The sequence below is a fragment of the Vulpes vulpes genome, chromosome 12 (genome assembly GCF_048418805.1).
Source record: "Vulpes vulpes isolate BD-2025 chromosome 12, VulVul3, whole genome shotgun sequence".
In the NCBI taxonomy this organism is placed as follows: domain Eukaryota; kingdom Metazoa; phylum Chordata; class Mammalia; order Carnivora; family Canidae; genus Vulpes; species Vulpes vulpes.
The window spans coordinates 163,754,429-163,769,337 of record NC_132791.1 but is presented as its reverse complement, the minus strand read 5'-3'; the positions used below and the strand labels follow the sequence as shown (position 1 = coordinate 163,769,337).

The 14,909-nt window shown below is 45.4% G+C and overlaps 1 pseudogene; it reads left to right on the top strand.

Moving 5' to 3' along the window:
- The first annotated feature begins 6,625 nt into the window (after window positions 1-6,625).
- Window positions 6,626-6,738, top strand: LOC112924725 (U6 spliceosomal RNA; annotated as a pseudogene).
- Window positions 6,739-14,909: the final 8,171 nt, after the last annotated feature.

Below are 14,909 nucleotides of genomic sequence, written 5' to 3'. Positions count from 1 at the left end.
CGTTGGGTCCAAGGATGGTCAAGACCACCTAGGTGCCTACGCCTATGGATTCAGGACAAAAGGGAAAGATGATCAAAGTGATTAGTTGAAAAAAAAAATCAAAGTGAGGAAATGTATTTCTTTAAGGTGGGTAACACTTCTAGGGAGGGAAGGAGGAAAGCTAGCCATTGTAATGGCCTGTGGGTCCTGCTCACACCCACCCATTCACAGTTGGGGATCCAAGCTCACCTCTCCATTAGGGGGCAGCTGTGTGGCCACCCCAGGGCTTATTTTAAGGGAGGTATTTGTATTGGGGGCCCTCGCAGCTCTCGGTTTGGCAATTAACAGAGAAGTCCATTTCTTATTTCTCTGCTCTTCTTTGATGCTACACACCAATATTTAAACAATTCTTTCCTGGAGGTGGGATGCCAGGATCAAGGCCAGAGGCCGCAAGCACACGCCCCATGTGGATCAAAAAGGCTTTGGCCTGTGTCCCTGGCGGTGTTGCGGGTTTCTTGAGTATTCCTGAAAGGCATTTGAAGTAGCCGCCCCGAGTGTTCCCAGGCCCTTGATGACTCTTCAGAGGGCCCATGGTCTCAGGGGCTGGGCCAAGCCTGGGCAGGGCAAGACCTGCCTGTTGGAATTCCCTCTCTTGCTCACCCTACCGAAGCATCCCTGGTACCAACGAGCCACAGGAGGCAGAAGCCCTGGGCCTCCATGCACTGGCCATGTGTGGGCCCCTCTGCTCCAGAGTGGAGAGGTTGGTCAGAGTTGGTCGTCCTGCCCTCTGCAGCTGGCCTTTCTGAGCCTCCCAGCATGTCCCTAATTCTGTTGCCCTTGACTTCACAGGACAGACATCCACCCTGAATGTCTGGTTTGTCTTGTGTCCGAAGCCGGGGGGTTGGGGGGGGCGCCATGGGGACAGTGGGTCCTCCAGCAGCCCTGAGTGTCCCGCAGAGCCCCATCCCTTGGTGCAGCGCAGCAAAAGAGGGCCAGGGGCAGGAGCTCTCTTCACTGCCCTGTGGGAGGGGTGCCCCGTGTCCAGGTGTGCAGATTTGGGTCTCCCCAGGACCGTGGCTATAGGGCGGGTGCAGGGGAAGCCGTGCAAAGATGCTGGGTTCTTGGCAGGTCGGGATGCTCTGGGTAAAACTCCCACTCCAAGAAGAGAGCTCTCACAAGCCCGCCCAGCCTCTGTGAGGTCGCAGGGCGCCCTCTGACCACCTCCTTCTCCGCGTGCAGAGCCCGAGAAAGCAGAGGGCTTTGCGGTCAGAAGAGGCGGGTGGGCTCTGCAACCAGCTCTGTGGCCAGGAAAGGTTCTAAAGCAAAACAAAACAAGAACCCTGCAGGCGAAGCGGGGGTCTGGGAACTCCTCTTGTCCTGATCAGGGTTCGGTGCTTTCGGAAGCCGGCAGCCGCGGAGAGCAGCGCCAGCAGGGGTGAGGGCGACGAGGAAGCTCGCAGCCCTGGGCCGGGCTTACCTGAGTAGGTCCACAGGGAACCGTGCTGGGCCCGGGCCCCCAGGAGGGGCAGAGCCAGCAGCAGCGCCAGAGCCCTCATGGTGTCGCGGGTCTGCAATCAGGCTGATGCTGGGGCTGCTCTTCTTTTAAAAGCTCAGAAACTGTAAATAACAATTTACCAAGTCTCGCTGACAGACCCACCCTCAGCTGCACCCACTAAAACAATAACACCTTCCCACAATGGTCCTTGTGACTGGGGTGACAGGGCCAGGTGGCGCGCACTTGCCCGATCCCCGCTGGCGTCATCGCCGTGTCTGGTAAGCCCACGGTTTGGGCTGATCCACGTGCCAGCTTATGAAAACTCACTGCAAGGGCCACACACTGCGCCCTTTGTGCCCGAGTGGCCCCAGGAGAGGGAAAAGGCCCGAGGCAGAGAGGAGCAGGATGGGGAGGATTTCCTGGGACAATGACACTCCCTATGCCCTCGCTCCTGCCAGTGGGGCTCAGGGCATGAGTGAGGGCCGTCCCGGGGCCCGGAAACCCTCGCCAGATCCTGCGTGGTATTTCCTGCCCGTGTGAGCAACCCATGCAGGCTACCACTGCACACCTGGGCTGCCTCGGGAATGGCCTGGCCACCCCCTCACCGTGTTTGCACATGGACCAGAGGGTCCCATCTGGAGGCCCTTGTACCCTTTTTTCTTTTTAATATTTATTTATTCATGAGAGACATGGATAGAGAGAGAGAGGCAGAGACCTAGGCAGAGGGAGAAGCAGGCTCCCTATGGGGAGCCCAGTGCAGGACTCGATCCCAGGACCCTGGGGGTCATGCCCTGAGCCAAAGGCAGATGCTCAACCACTGAGCCACGCAGGTAGGTGCCCGGCCCTTGTGCTCTCATCCTCACTCTTGAATCAACCGAAGGCCCTGGAGGCCCAGCTTGAGAAACACATCCCAGTGCATGGCTCGGGGCCATGGAGCTAGTGCAGGCATCCTGTGTCCCCACAAGATGCATTCGTTGTGACAGCTGCAGTGCGCTTGGTCACACCCAGACGGGTTGCAGCAGGGCAGTGCCTAATCCTCCCCTGTCTACTTGGGTAAACAGTCCTTGAAGCTAGCCGAGGGAGAAACTTTTGAGTTTATACCTGCTGACAGGCCAGCGGTTCCCATGCCCTTCAGAGAGGGCAAAGGCACCGGGCAGGCCGTGTCCCTGCAGGGCCCTTGCAGCACTGGCCAGACACAGAGGACTGTTCTGGAAAGCAGCATTAACCCCCGCTATCGAGCTCGTCGTGCCCTTCTCCCAGCATCAGTCCGGGGATACTGGAGTCCTGGTGAAGCAGGGTTCTGAAGCCAGACTGCCAGGGTTCAGGTCCCTGCCCTACACTGACGAGCTGTGTGTGATCCAGAGCAAGTTACTCACACACTATTCTCTGCCTCAGTGTCCCCACCTTGAGTAGGCTTTCACAACAGTACCTCTCTCCTGGGGATCCCACCATACACATGTGTGCAGTACTCAGAACTTGTGCAAATGGCAGTATTGCCCATTCAGATCCCTCCCTTTGTAAAGAAAAGCCATGTTCAGCCTGTTCCGGAGGGAGCCAGAGGTAAAAACAAAGGACTCGTTCTCCTCCTGGAACGTTCCTTCACATTTTCAGAAATCAGAAGCCCACTCTCTGGCCTCTGCCAAGCGCGTCCTGCCCTGCCTGCTGGGCCCTGGCCCTGCGAGAGGGCACCCTCCTAGATCCCCTGAGACCCCTCCTCTGCTGAGGACAGCAAGGACGGCCAGGGACCTTCCAACAGACCGGGCTGGGGACCCCCAACATCCAGCAGGCAGGGAAACACAAACCGAGGCGTCTGAGCATTTTTTCTTGGGAATCTGAAGTGGTATTCAGGGAAGGAGGGCGTGCAGAGGGAGCCTGGTGTCATGGCCTGATGGCAACTGGGGGCGTGGAGCTGAGCAGGGGAGCAGGAGAAGGGGGTGCTGAGTGAGGGGTAGAGGGGGCCTGCAGGGAGAGGGAGGGAGGAGGGGGCCGGGGCAGTGTGAGGAGACAGGACCCATGCTCAGAGAAAGGAGGGCTCCAGGAGTAGGAGTCCCTGGCCGCTGCTCGGGGAATTGGAGAGTGTCTGCTACTACCCATGGCCCCATTTCCCACCGGTTCCCCTGTCCTGCGCTGAGGCTTGGGGAAGCCCAGAGGGCCGTGGCACTTTCAATGTCCCACAGAGTCCTCACAGTAAGCACATGGTCACTTCTGTGAGTCTGCAATTTTAGCACCCTCACCATGGAGCCATTCCGCAGCACATTATCCATCAATCTGCCTTGCTCTGGTTTCTCGGAATCCTTGGCTCAGGTGAGTACCAGGCTGGCAATCTGTGCAGCTGGGTAATGTGGTCAACAGGCGGTTAGAGTGAGAAACTGAGTTAACCAAGTGATTGGACCAGCCAGGACCCACCTGCCCATGAGGGCGCCTTACTAGAGAAAGAGGGTCCTTCCCTCTCCTGCGTGGCAGGCTCCAGTCACATAAAGGACAGAGTCAGGCAGGGTCCCTTTCGTTGCCTACTTTCTAACTCACCGTCTTCTTCAACCATAAAATTTTCCATTAACTTTGAACATGAGTTTCCTCCTTCTTGTATTTGTGAAGCACAGTTGCTTGTTTTGGTTCGGTTTTTGTTTCATTTTCCTTTGTTAGTGTGTTACATTCGACTCTGAACTCATTTCCGCTATCATCCAACCACATCTCCGGCTCATCAAGGCTGTGTCATATTCTAAACTCCTGTTTTTCTAGGCCTATGGCTTGAGTGACTGTCTGAGATGAGCTGACAAGTATGCCATTTTAATCATAACATCATGTCAAAAATGAGAAGGGAGCTTTGTTCTTCCTCAGTGTCACCGCAGCTCCGTGACGGAGACCCACCAAGGCAAAGAAAAGAAAGAGGCAAGGATGTGCAGTCAGCCCAGGTAAACAGGGAAGCACCATCAACCCACGTGAGCAGGGAGGGGTGGGTGGTCAGCCCAGGTGAGCAGGGAGGGGTGGTCAGCCCGGTGAGCCAATGCTCAGGTTTGCATAAGACTAACATAGAAGAATGGATCTGGCTACGCAAGAATATACACATTCTGGTTGCAGTAATACAGACAGGGCCATCATTTTGTTTCATTCAGGAGCACTAGATCTGGAATCCTGAAGAATGAGTCATTCTGGACAAGTGAACTTTCTAGATGGTTAAAGGCTCAATTCTATAGAAGTACCAACACACAGTCTATTTTGGATTAATACTTCTAAAATGTGGGGATCCCTGGGTGGCGCAGCGGTTTGGCGCCTGCCTTTGGCCCAGGGCGCGATCCTGGAGACCCGGGATCGAATCCCACATCGGGCTCCCGGTGCATGGAGCCTGCTTCTTCCTCCGCCTGTGTCTCTGCCTCTCTCTCTCTCTGTGACTATCATAAATAAATAAATAAATAAAAATTAAAAAAAAAAAAAACTTCTAAAATGTATCACACTCATGCCTATTCTCTTAAATACATTAAGCTAAATGTAATTCAGCTTTTCTTAATGACTGAGGCTCACTGATATGAAAATCAACTATCCTGCACTGTCATCTATGAATGCCCGCTGCACCCACAACTACGTAAGACTGTTCTCCCTACATGAAACAATCCCTAGCTATCATGTTTTTTTATTTCTTAGATATTGAGGGGGGTGGAAATTAGCTAGCTTAATTATTAAAGCAATATACACTGTTGTTCCTGAGTGATATTCTAATTATTAATATCCATAAGGCAGGGCATGACCAATCAGGACAGAAATGAGATTGGTGCTGTAGCAAGGTCTGGTAGCCCCTTGCTTTGCCAGGGTTTAACCCTTTAGCGGGTGGACTGTATGCTGATTGTGAGGCTGGAGCAGGGGTGGCAGCAAGAGCGTCTGGAAGTAACAGTGTATATATGTTTATTTTTGACAGTTAACATTGCTCACACAGTCTGCTCACTGTTTCCTCTTGGGGCTGTCTGTTTGCCTGCCCTCATCTCCTGGCCTCTTAATTACTTTTTTGTTTTTTTAAAATCTGGCCAGAAATCAGATGACTACACATCTTAGAATTACATGCACTAGAAGAATGGATAGAGTTGAACTCAGGGCCCTCGGGCAGTACTAAAACCAAAATAGGTGAACCCTGAAACTTCTTTTTTTAATTTTAATTTTATTTTATTTTATTTTATTTTATTTTATTTTATTTTATTTTATTTTATTTTATTTTATTTTATTTTATATTTTAAGTAAGCTCTACACCTAACATGGCACTTGAACTCACAACCCCAGGTCAAGAGTTGTACGCTCCAACTGAGCCATCCAGGCAGCCTTGAAATATCTTTTTTGACTACCCTAAAATTTTTTATTTCCTTTCTGACTTTCAGCTATGTCCATATAAGGGAATCATTAACATAACTAAATTGTCATATTAAATACTCTGCTTGCAGAATATCCTGCCATGTCCACCTGCAATCAGTGCGGATGCCGATGTTTTCTCTCACCAGCCTCCCTGGGAAGATACTCAGCCTTGTGGGGTATCTCCAGTCTCACCCATTTACCTAGAATTCAGCATTTAGAGCGTCCACCAGCAGGCAAGTTCCTCCATCATATCTACCCTTCTTCCAGTAACCCACATCAAAAAAACACCCACACCAAAACTCTTGTGGAAATTCTCTTCTCTGTTATTAGTTTAGGTATTAGCAAAACCAGAACCAAATTCCTAACAACATTTATAGCCCAGTCTACCATCAACATTCTGAGCCCCTCATCTGTGAAAACTCACCATAGGACCTGCTGTTGGAATTGGCTGTCCTATTTGCCCCTGCTGGCTGGAACTTCTACTTCTTAGAGCAGGCCACAGTCTTGCTTATATCTCTTTTATGTCCTCCACCCCAACTTACTTCTGTAGGACAGGTACGTGTCTTTCAGCTCCACCCTGAAACCAGTCAGGAAGCAATTACAAATCTATACTGAGTCCTGACTTCCCTTACCCAAGCCGATGGTTATGTAAGTAGATTGTATCAGTTTCCAATTGCTGCTGTAACAAACTGCCATAAACTTGGTGCTGATAACAACATAAACTTTTTCTCCTACAGATCTGGAGGTGAGAAATCCAAAATCTGGGCTCCAGTCAGGGTGTTGCCAGGGCTGGTTCTTTCTGGAGGCTCTGAGGGAGTGCTCACTTCGGCAGCACATATACTAAAATTGGACCGATACAGAGAAGATTAGCATGGCCCCTGAGCAAGGATGACATGCAAATTCGTGAAGGCTCTGAGGAGAAAATCCATTCCCTCGCCTTTTCGAGCTTCTGTAGCCACTGGCCTCCCTCCTAAAATCCTTCCAATCTCATTTCAGCCATCACACCTCTTATTTCCTCCTTGGATCTACTTGTTTCCCGCTTATGAGGATTCTTAAGATTGCATTTAGGACCCACCTCAAAAACCTAGGATAGTCTCCGCATCTCAAGATCCTTAATAACGCTTGCAAGTCTCTTGTGACATTTACAGGTCCCAGGGAATAGGACATGGTCATTTGGGGCAGGGGGCAATATTCAGTCTATGACAAGGAAGGATGTAGGGACCCACCAAGCTAAATTAAACTTTGAGCCATTTAAAAGTGGATTTAGACTCTAAAGAATGGAGTAATAGGGCACCTGGGTGGCTCAGTGGTTGAGCGTCTGCCTTTGGCTCAGGTCGTGATCCTGGGGTCCTGGGATTGAGTCCTGCATCAGGCTCCCTTCGAGAAGCTTGCTTTTCCCTCTGCCTATGTCTCTGCCTCTCTGTGTGTGTCTCTGATCAATCAATAAATAAAATCTTAAAAAAGAAAGAAAGAAAGAAAGAAAGAAAGAAAGAAAGAAAGAAAGAAAGAACAGAGTAATAAATCAGCAATGTCATGAAACACACCAGGAATGGAAGAAGCTGTAGAGGAATGAGATGGACGAGAGTTGATCCAGGGAGGGAATCCCTATGGCTGGGCAATTCTCTAAGCTCTTAATGGTCACAATGGAATGACCAGGGTCAGCTGGTTGGGCTGGCGCAGCAACTCAGTAGTCTGAAAGAAATGCCAGTTATACTTTAGGAGAAGGCGTCAAAGACCCAGTACGGTCAATATTCCAGGAGCAGGCAGGACCAGCACCCCTTGGTGCATCAATGGGGACGGAAGAGTCACCTTTTGGCCTGAGTCACAGTCTGGCATGGAGAGGGAGCCTCTGCATAGGAAAGATACAGCCCTCTGCCTTGTGCCCATATGAACCTCTGCAATATTGATCTAAGAGTAGAAAGCAGAATGTAACAGATACACTGAAATCTAAAATCTTTTAAGATTTCTCCACTTCAGCAAAGGGAGCCTGACTTTTTTTTTTTTCCAATACTTCAACCAAGAAAATTAGAAATGCTGAAACAATTTTTTTTTTTTTTTAAGATTTTATCTTTAAGTAATTTCCCAGTGAGGGCCTGGGACTCACAACCTTGAGATCGAGAGTCTCACATTGCTCCTACTGAGAAAGCCAGGTGCCCCAGAAAAAAAATTAGTTTTTTGAAAAATCTCTTGGAAAGCAAGAGATCACCAAGGCAGGGATATATAAATAGGATAATTTGTCACCAGAGGTTGGGTCTGTCCCAGGAATGCAAGGTTAGTTTAACATCTGAAAATCAATGTAACAAAAAAATAGGAGAAAAAGATATTAAAAGCATTTCAACATATGCAGCAAAAATATCAATCAGTAAAATTCACCATCCAAAAGAGAAAATCAAAATCCATTTGTGACTTTAAAAAAGAAAAGAAAAGCGGGCGGCCTGGGTGGCTCAGCGGTTTAGCGCTGCCTTCAGCCCAGGGCCTGATCCTGGAGACCTGGGATCGAGTCCCACGTCAGGCTCCCTGCGTGGAGTCTGCTTCTCCTTCTGCCTGTGTCTCTACCTCTCTCTCTCTCTCTCTCTGTGTCTCTCATGAATAAATAAATAAAATCTATAAAAAAAATTTTTTTTAAGAAAAAAAAGAAAAGATTCTTAGGAAACTAGGAGAAAAAGAGGGACTTTCTCAATATGATAGAAAATATGTATGAAAACTTCTACAGCAAGCATCTTACATATTGGAAGTTCTCCTCTGAGATTAAGAAAGAGACTAGGATATTTGCTACCCCAACTTAAAATTTAAAATTTACCTGGAGGTCCAGGTCAGTGCAATAAAGAAGGGCAAAGTTTTGAGATTAAAAAGGCAGAAATACAACTGTCTTATTCACAGATGACATAACTAGGTAGGTAGAAAATCCAAAAGTATCAACACATATATTATTACAGTTAATAAGTTAGTATACAAAGTTGATGTATACAAGGATAGTATACAGAATGCAATTGTATTTCTATATAATAGCAACAGACAGAAAATGAAACCTAAAACATTTTTAACTAAACTCTATACCTCACATGAGGCTCAAACTCACAACCCTGAGATCAAGATGCCACTCTCCACTGATTAAGCCAGGCAGGTGCCCCAGTGGTGGGGGTATATACAAATATTAATATACCATCAGTGGTGTATTTATACAGTGGAATGAATTAGCTACTGCTCCAGGCAACTACATAGAGGAATCACACAATATGTTAAATGAAAGAAGGCAATCACAGAAGAATAAACAAAAAATGATTCTATTTATATAAAGCTCCAAAGCAAGCACAACTAATCTCTTGTGTTGGAGGTGACCAGAAAGGAACACAAGGGTCTTCTGGAGAGCCAGTAAGGATTCTGGCTGGGTGTAGATTTGAGATGATTGAGTGTGTACATGTATGATTCATGTAATCACCAATGTGTAAAACTTCTATTAAAAAGTTAATAATGGGGGCACCTGGGTGGCTCAGTGATTGAGCATTTGTTTTGGCTCAGGTCATGATCCCAGGGTCCTAGGATCAAGTCCTGCATTGGGCTCCCCCAGTGGGGAACCTGCTCCTCCCTCTGCCCATGTCTCTGTCTCTCTCTGTGTCTCTCATGAATAAATAAGTAAAAAAATTTAAGTTAATAATGAAGGAAAATCTTTTGGCAATTCCTCAAAAAGCTAAACATAGAATTACTACACAATCCAGCAATTCCACTTCTTTTTTTTTAAGTTTTTATTTACTCATTCATTTAAGTAATCTCTAAACCCAATGTGGGGCTTGAACTCACCACCCAGAGACCTCAATCTCTGATTGAGCCAGGAGCCCCTCCATTTCTTGATATATACCCAGAATTGAAAGCTGATTATCATTATATCATTTCTTGATATATACCCAGAATTGAAAGCTGATACTCACACAGTATCACAGATATTTATAGTTGCACACCTGTGTTCACAGAAGCATTATTCATAATAGCCAAAAAGTGCAAATAGCCCAAATGTCCTCTGACAAATTAATGGATAAACCAAATGTGGTTTATATATAAACTATATATATATATATATATATATGATACAATATTATTCAGCCTTTAAAAGGAAGGGAAGTATTTTTATTTTTTCCAGCTTTATTGAGATAAAATTGACACTTTGTGTAAGCTTAAGATGGACAGTGTATTAATTTGATACATGTATCTATCACAAAATCATTACCACCATAGTGTGAGCTAGGATTGACATTTCAACAGACACACCCTACAACCAGGATGAACCTGGAAAATATGCCAAGTGAAAGAAACCAGACACAAAATGACACATATTGTAGGAGTCCTCTTACATGAAGTACCTAGAGTAGACACAAGAGAGTAGAAGTTACCAGTGCCTGGGGACAGGGAACTGCTGTTTTTAGCGCGTTATGGTTTCTATTTGGGAAGATGGAAAAATAAAATGATAAAAATCAAATAAAATAATTAACAATTAAAAATTAAAATGGCAGGGCACCTGGGTGGCTCAGTCGGTTAAACATTTGTCTTCAGCTCAGGTCATCATCTCAGTGTCCTGGGATCAAGCCCTATGTCGTGCTCCTTGCTAGGTGGGGCGTCTGCTTCTCCCTCTCCCTCTGACCCTTCCCCCTCGACCACCTCCTCCTCACTTACTGTCTCTCTCAAATAAATAAATCTTTAAAAATAAAGAAATAAAATTAAAAATTAAAATGGCTAAGATGGTAAGTTTTATTTCATAAATATTTTATTACAATTAAATTTTTAAAAAATTTTCATGGCTAGAATGGTAAATTTTACTCTATAGAAAGTAGCAAAATATAGTAAAATTTACATACATAGGGACGCCTGGGTGGCTCAGCAGTTGAGCACCTGCCCCTGGCTCAGGGCGTGATCCACGGTCCCAGGATCAAGTCCCACATCAGGCTCCCTGCCTGGAGCCTACTTCTCCCTCTGCCTACGTCTCTGCCTTTCTCTCTCTGTGTCTTTCATGAATAAATAAATAAAATCTTTTTTAAAAATTACATACATAATATATATTTGTAACCACAATTTAACAAGTTAATTATTAACAATTCTTTGTCCATTGATGTGAAAACATAGATCAAATGGACAGCTTTCTACAAGAATATAATGTAATGTCTCTTAGAAAGAGACAAGCAGAATTATCCTATAATTTTTAAAGAAATTGAATCAACAGTTCCAAAACATCTTCGCAAATCAAAAGCAAGCCCATGAGGTATTACAAGAGTGTTTTCTCAAACATTTAAGACACAAATGACTCTAAACTTACACAAAACATAGCCTAGAACAGGGATAAACCACAGTTTGTGGGCTGAATCTGGCCATGTCTGTTCTACCCATGGTCTGTGGCCACTCTCATATGCTAACTAGCATGCTGAGTAGTTGCGGCAGAGACCAAAGAACCTGCAAAGCCAGTTATCTAGTCCTCTACAGAAAACATTTGCCAGGGATGCCTGGGAGGCTCAGGCAGTTAAGTGTCTGCCTTTGGCTCAGGTCCTGATCCCAGGGTCCTGTGGTTGAGTCCCAATCGGGCTCCCTGCTGAGTGGGAAGCCTGCTTCCCCACCCCCTCGCCCCCGCTCATTCTCTCTCTCTCAAATGAATAAATAAAATCTTTTTAAGGAAAAGAAAACATTTGTCAATAAAAGAGAACTCTCTCCAACTCATTTTATAAGGTTAGTATATCCTTGGCACCAAAATCTAACAAGGACTGCATAGTAGACAAAAATTTTATTATCACTCATGAATTTAGATATAAAAATCCTAAACAGAACAGGAATGAATGAGTGAATGAGTGAATGAGTGAATGAATGAATGAACAAACGAACAGGTGAACAATCTTCTAAGACTTCCTGAACTTTCAGTCTGTATTCCCTGGGCCTGTTTGGGTGCTTAAGTGAGTGTCATCTTGTTATTGATCGATCCCTTTCAGTTCACTTTTCCTCGACTGTGGAAGACACCATTGCTGACTAACCATCCCTTTTCCTTCATCTACTTCTCAGACTTTCTTATGGCTAATAGTAGCCACATCACTCACTTTTAGCCAATGAAACCTAAAGGGAAATCAGCTGGGGGGACTTCTGGGAAAACTCTTGCTTTCTTATAAAAATAGTCCAAGAGGAGAGGAAAGCTTGCCAACACTGTTTCCTCCTCCTCTTTTTTTAGCACTAAAATCAAGTCTGATGCCTGGAGCTGTGGCAGCTATCTTGTGACCATGAAGATAAAAAGCCAGTATGTTAATGATGGCGAAGCAGAAGGAGAGGAAGAATTTGAGTCCTCAATGGCTTCATAGAGCAGCTGACACACTGCCAGCAGCTGCCTCTAAACTTCCTGTTATCCAAGGAAATAATCCCTTTTGTATGAGTCTCTGATAGTTGGGAGTTCTCTCACTTGCATGTGAAAATTTCCCTAAGACATCCACAAATACACAGTATTTCTGTCACTTTTCTAAGCTATGCTTTAACAGAGCTTATATTTTGGTCAGAGGAAATAAGTATTAAAAGTAAATGAAAGGGGCAGCCCCTGTGGCACAGCGGTTTAGCGCCGCCTGCAGCCTGGGGTGTGATCCTGGAGACCCGGGATAGAGTCCCATGTCAGGCTCCCTGCATGGAGCCTGCTTCTCCCTCGGCCTGTGTCTCTGCACCTCTCTCTCTGTGTCTCTATGAATAAATAAATAAAATATTTTTTTTAAAATGTTAAAAAAAAAAAAAAAAAGTAAATGAAAGAGACACCCTGGTGGCTCAGTGGTTTAGCACTTGCCTTTGGCCCAGGGTGTGATCCTGGAATCTGGGGTTGAGTCCCACATGGCTCCTTGCATGGAGCCTGCTTCTCCCTCTGCCTGTGTCTTTGCCTCCCTCTCTGTGTGTCTCAAATAAATTAAAAATATATTTTTTTAAAATAAAATAAAAGTAAATTAAATAATTAAACATACATAGATACATACATAAAATGGAGGCACCTGGCTGGCTCAGTTGGTGGAACATTTGACTCTTGATCTCAGCATTGTGGGTTCAAGCCCCACATTGGGTGTAGAGATTACTTAAAAATAAAATCTTAGGGTCACCTGGGTGGCTCAGTTGGTTGAATGTCCTGGCTCTTGATCTCAGCTCAGGTCTTGATCTCAGGGTCATGAGTTCAAGCCCCATGTTGGGTTCCATGCTGGGTATGTAAGTTTTCTTAACTTTAAAAAATTTATTTCAAATAGGGATAAATTTATTAAGACACAGCAGCATAATGGCATACAGAATGAGGGAAGGGAAAAGCCACCAGACATGGTGGTCAGGGAAGGCCTCTCTGAGGTGACATTTTAACTGAGGCCTGACAAGAAGAAAGAGCCAGGTAAAGATCTGAGGAGGAGTGTTCCTGGCAGAGCAATCAGCAAAAACCCAAAGGCAAGAAGAAACATAAGTGTGAGGGTCCTCCCCCACACCCAATCCATTAACAGACCCTGTCAAGTCTACTTTCAATATATTTCTGACCATCTTTTTTCCCCTGGACATTGCTACCAGTCTGGTCTAAGCCACCAGCCCCCTTGCTTGGACACCTGTAGTGGCCACTACCTGGTCTTCTGCTTCTACTCTGGTCCTTCATTATAGTCTATTCTCTAAGCAGCATAGAGAACCTTCTAAAACATGAACCAGCTCATGGCAACCCTTGCTCAAAGCCATCCAACAGCTTTGGTTTCACTCAGGGTAGTACCGTCTCCTACCACCCTGCCCTCTTTTCCTGTTCTTCTCCCATCAAATGTGCTCTCACCACAAGGCCTTTGCACCCACTGTTTCTCTTCTTGGAGGCTCTTCCCCCAGATATTCCATGACTCTTCCCTCATCCCATTCAGGTTACTGGTAGAGGGACATCTCTTAAGAGAAGGTCACTCTGCCCATTCATCCTAAAACACCCACCTGTCACTCCCAGTCCTTCCTATTTCTTCTTGCACTGTCATTCTAAAGAATGATCAAATTTTCCTTTTAAGTTCTGAATCTGATCTTTATTCCATACTAGAAGTTGTTGGCATTAAGGATGCAGAAAGTTTGAGCACATTCTTAAAATATAAACATTCCCTTTCTTCACTCCTGGATTTGCTCAGGTACTGGACTGCTTCTTTACATCACCTATTGTTGAATACTCATAGAAATGAAAATGTAAGGGCACCTCGGTGGCTCAATCAGTTAAGCATCTGACTCGTGGTTTTGGCTCAGGTCATGATCTCATGGGTCATAGGATCAAGCCCCTCTTTGAGCTCCACATTCTACCAGGAGTCTGCTTGGGATTCTCTTTCTCTCTATTTGCCCCCACACACACACTTGTGCATGTTTTCTGTCTCTCCCTCAAGTAATCTGAAAGAAAGAAAGAAAGAAAGAAAGAAAGAAAGAAAGAAAGAAAGAAAGAAAGAAAGAAAGAAAAAAGAAAGAAAGAAAGAAAGAAAGAAAGAAAGAAAGAAAGAAAGAAAGAAAGAAAGAAAGAAAAAGATTTTTTTAGTTATCTAAATTTGTGGATATATTCTTTTTTTTTCCAACTCCCTAGTTTCTCTAAGCCCAGATTTCAACACTTCCATCTTCATGAACCCGAAGAGGCTTTTAATAAATGATTCAAATCCATATAACTTGCAGACAGCCCTACCTACGGCGGGTAGGGGACCTGGTGTCCTTGGAAGTATTAGACCTAAACTGTCAAGAGCCCAAATTTACTTCCTACTTAATTCATTGATCCTCCTCCCTAATTTAAAAAAAAGAAAATGTTAGCAATGTCATTGACACAAATGATTTCCAAGAGGAATAATTAGAGCTGCTAGTTGGCACACTCAGGCCTCCTTAACTACCCCAACTTAGAGAGGACCAAGAATACTTTCATAAATGAGGAAGCACTGATGCCAAAACTGAGTATATCTGAAAATTCCATGATTGTACAATTCTGAAGGGGGATCAACTGCATTCAGAATGATTACATAGAAGTTACTACCTAGAAGAATTAAGGACTATTCAATGAGAGGGGCACCTGGCTGGCTCAGTCAGTAGAGCATGCCACTCTTGATTTTAGAGTTGTGCGTTTGAACCCTGTGGTAGGCATTGA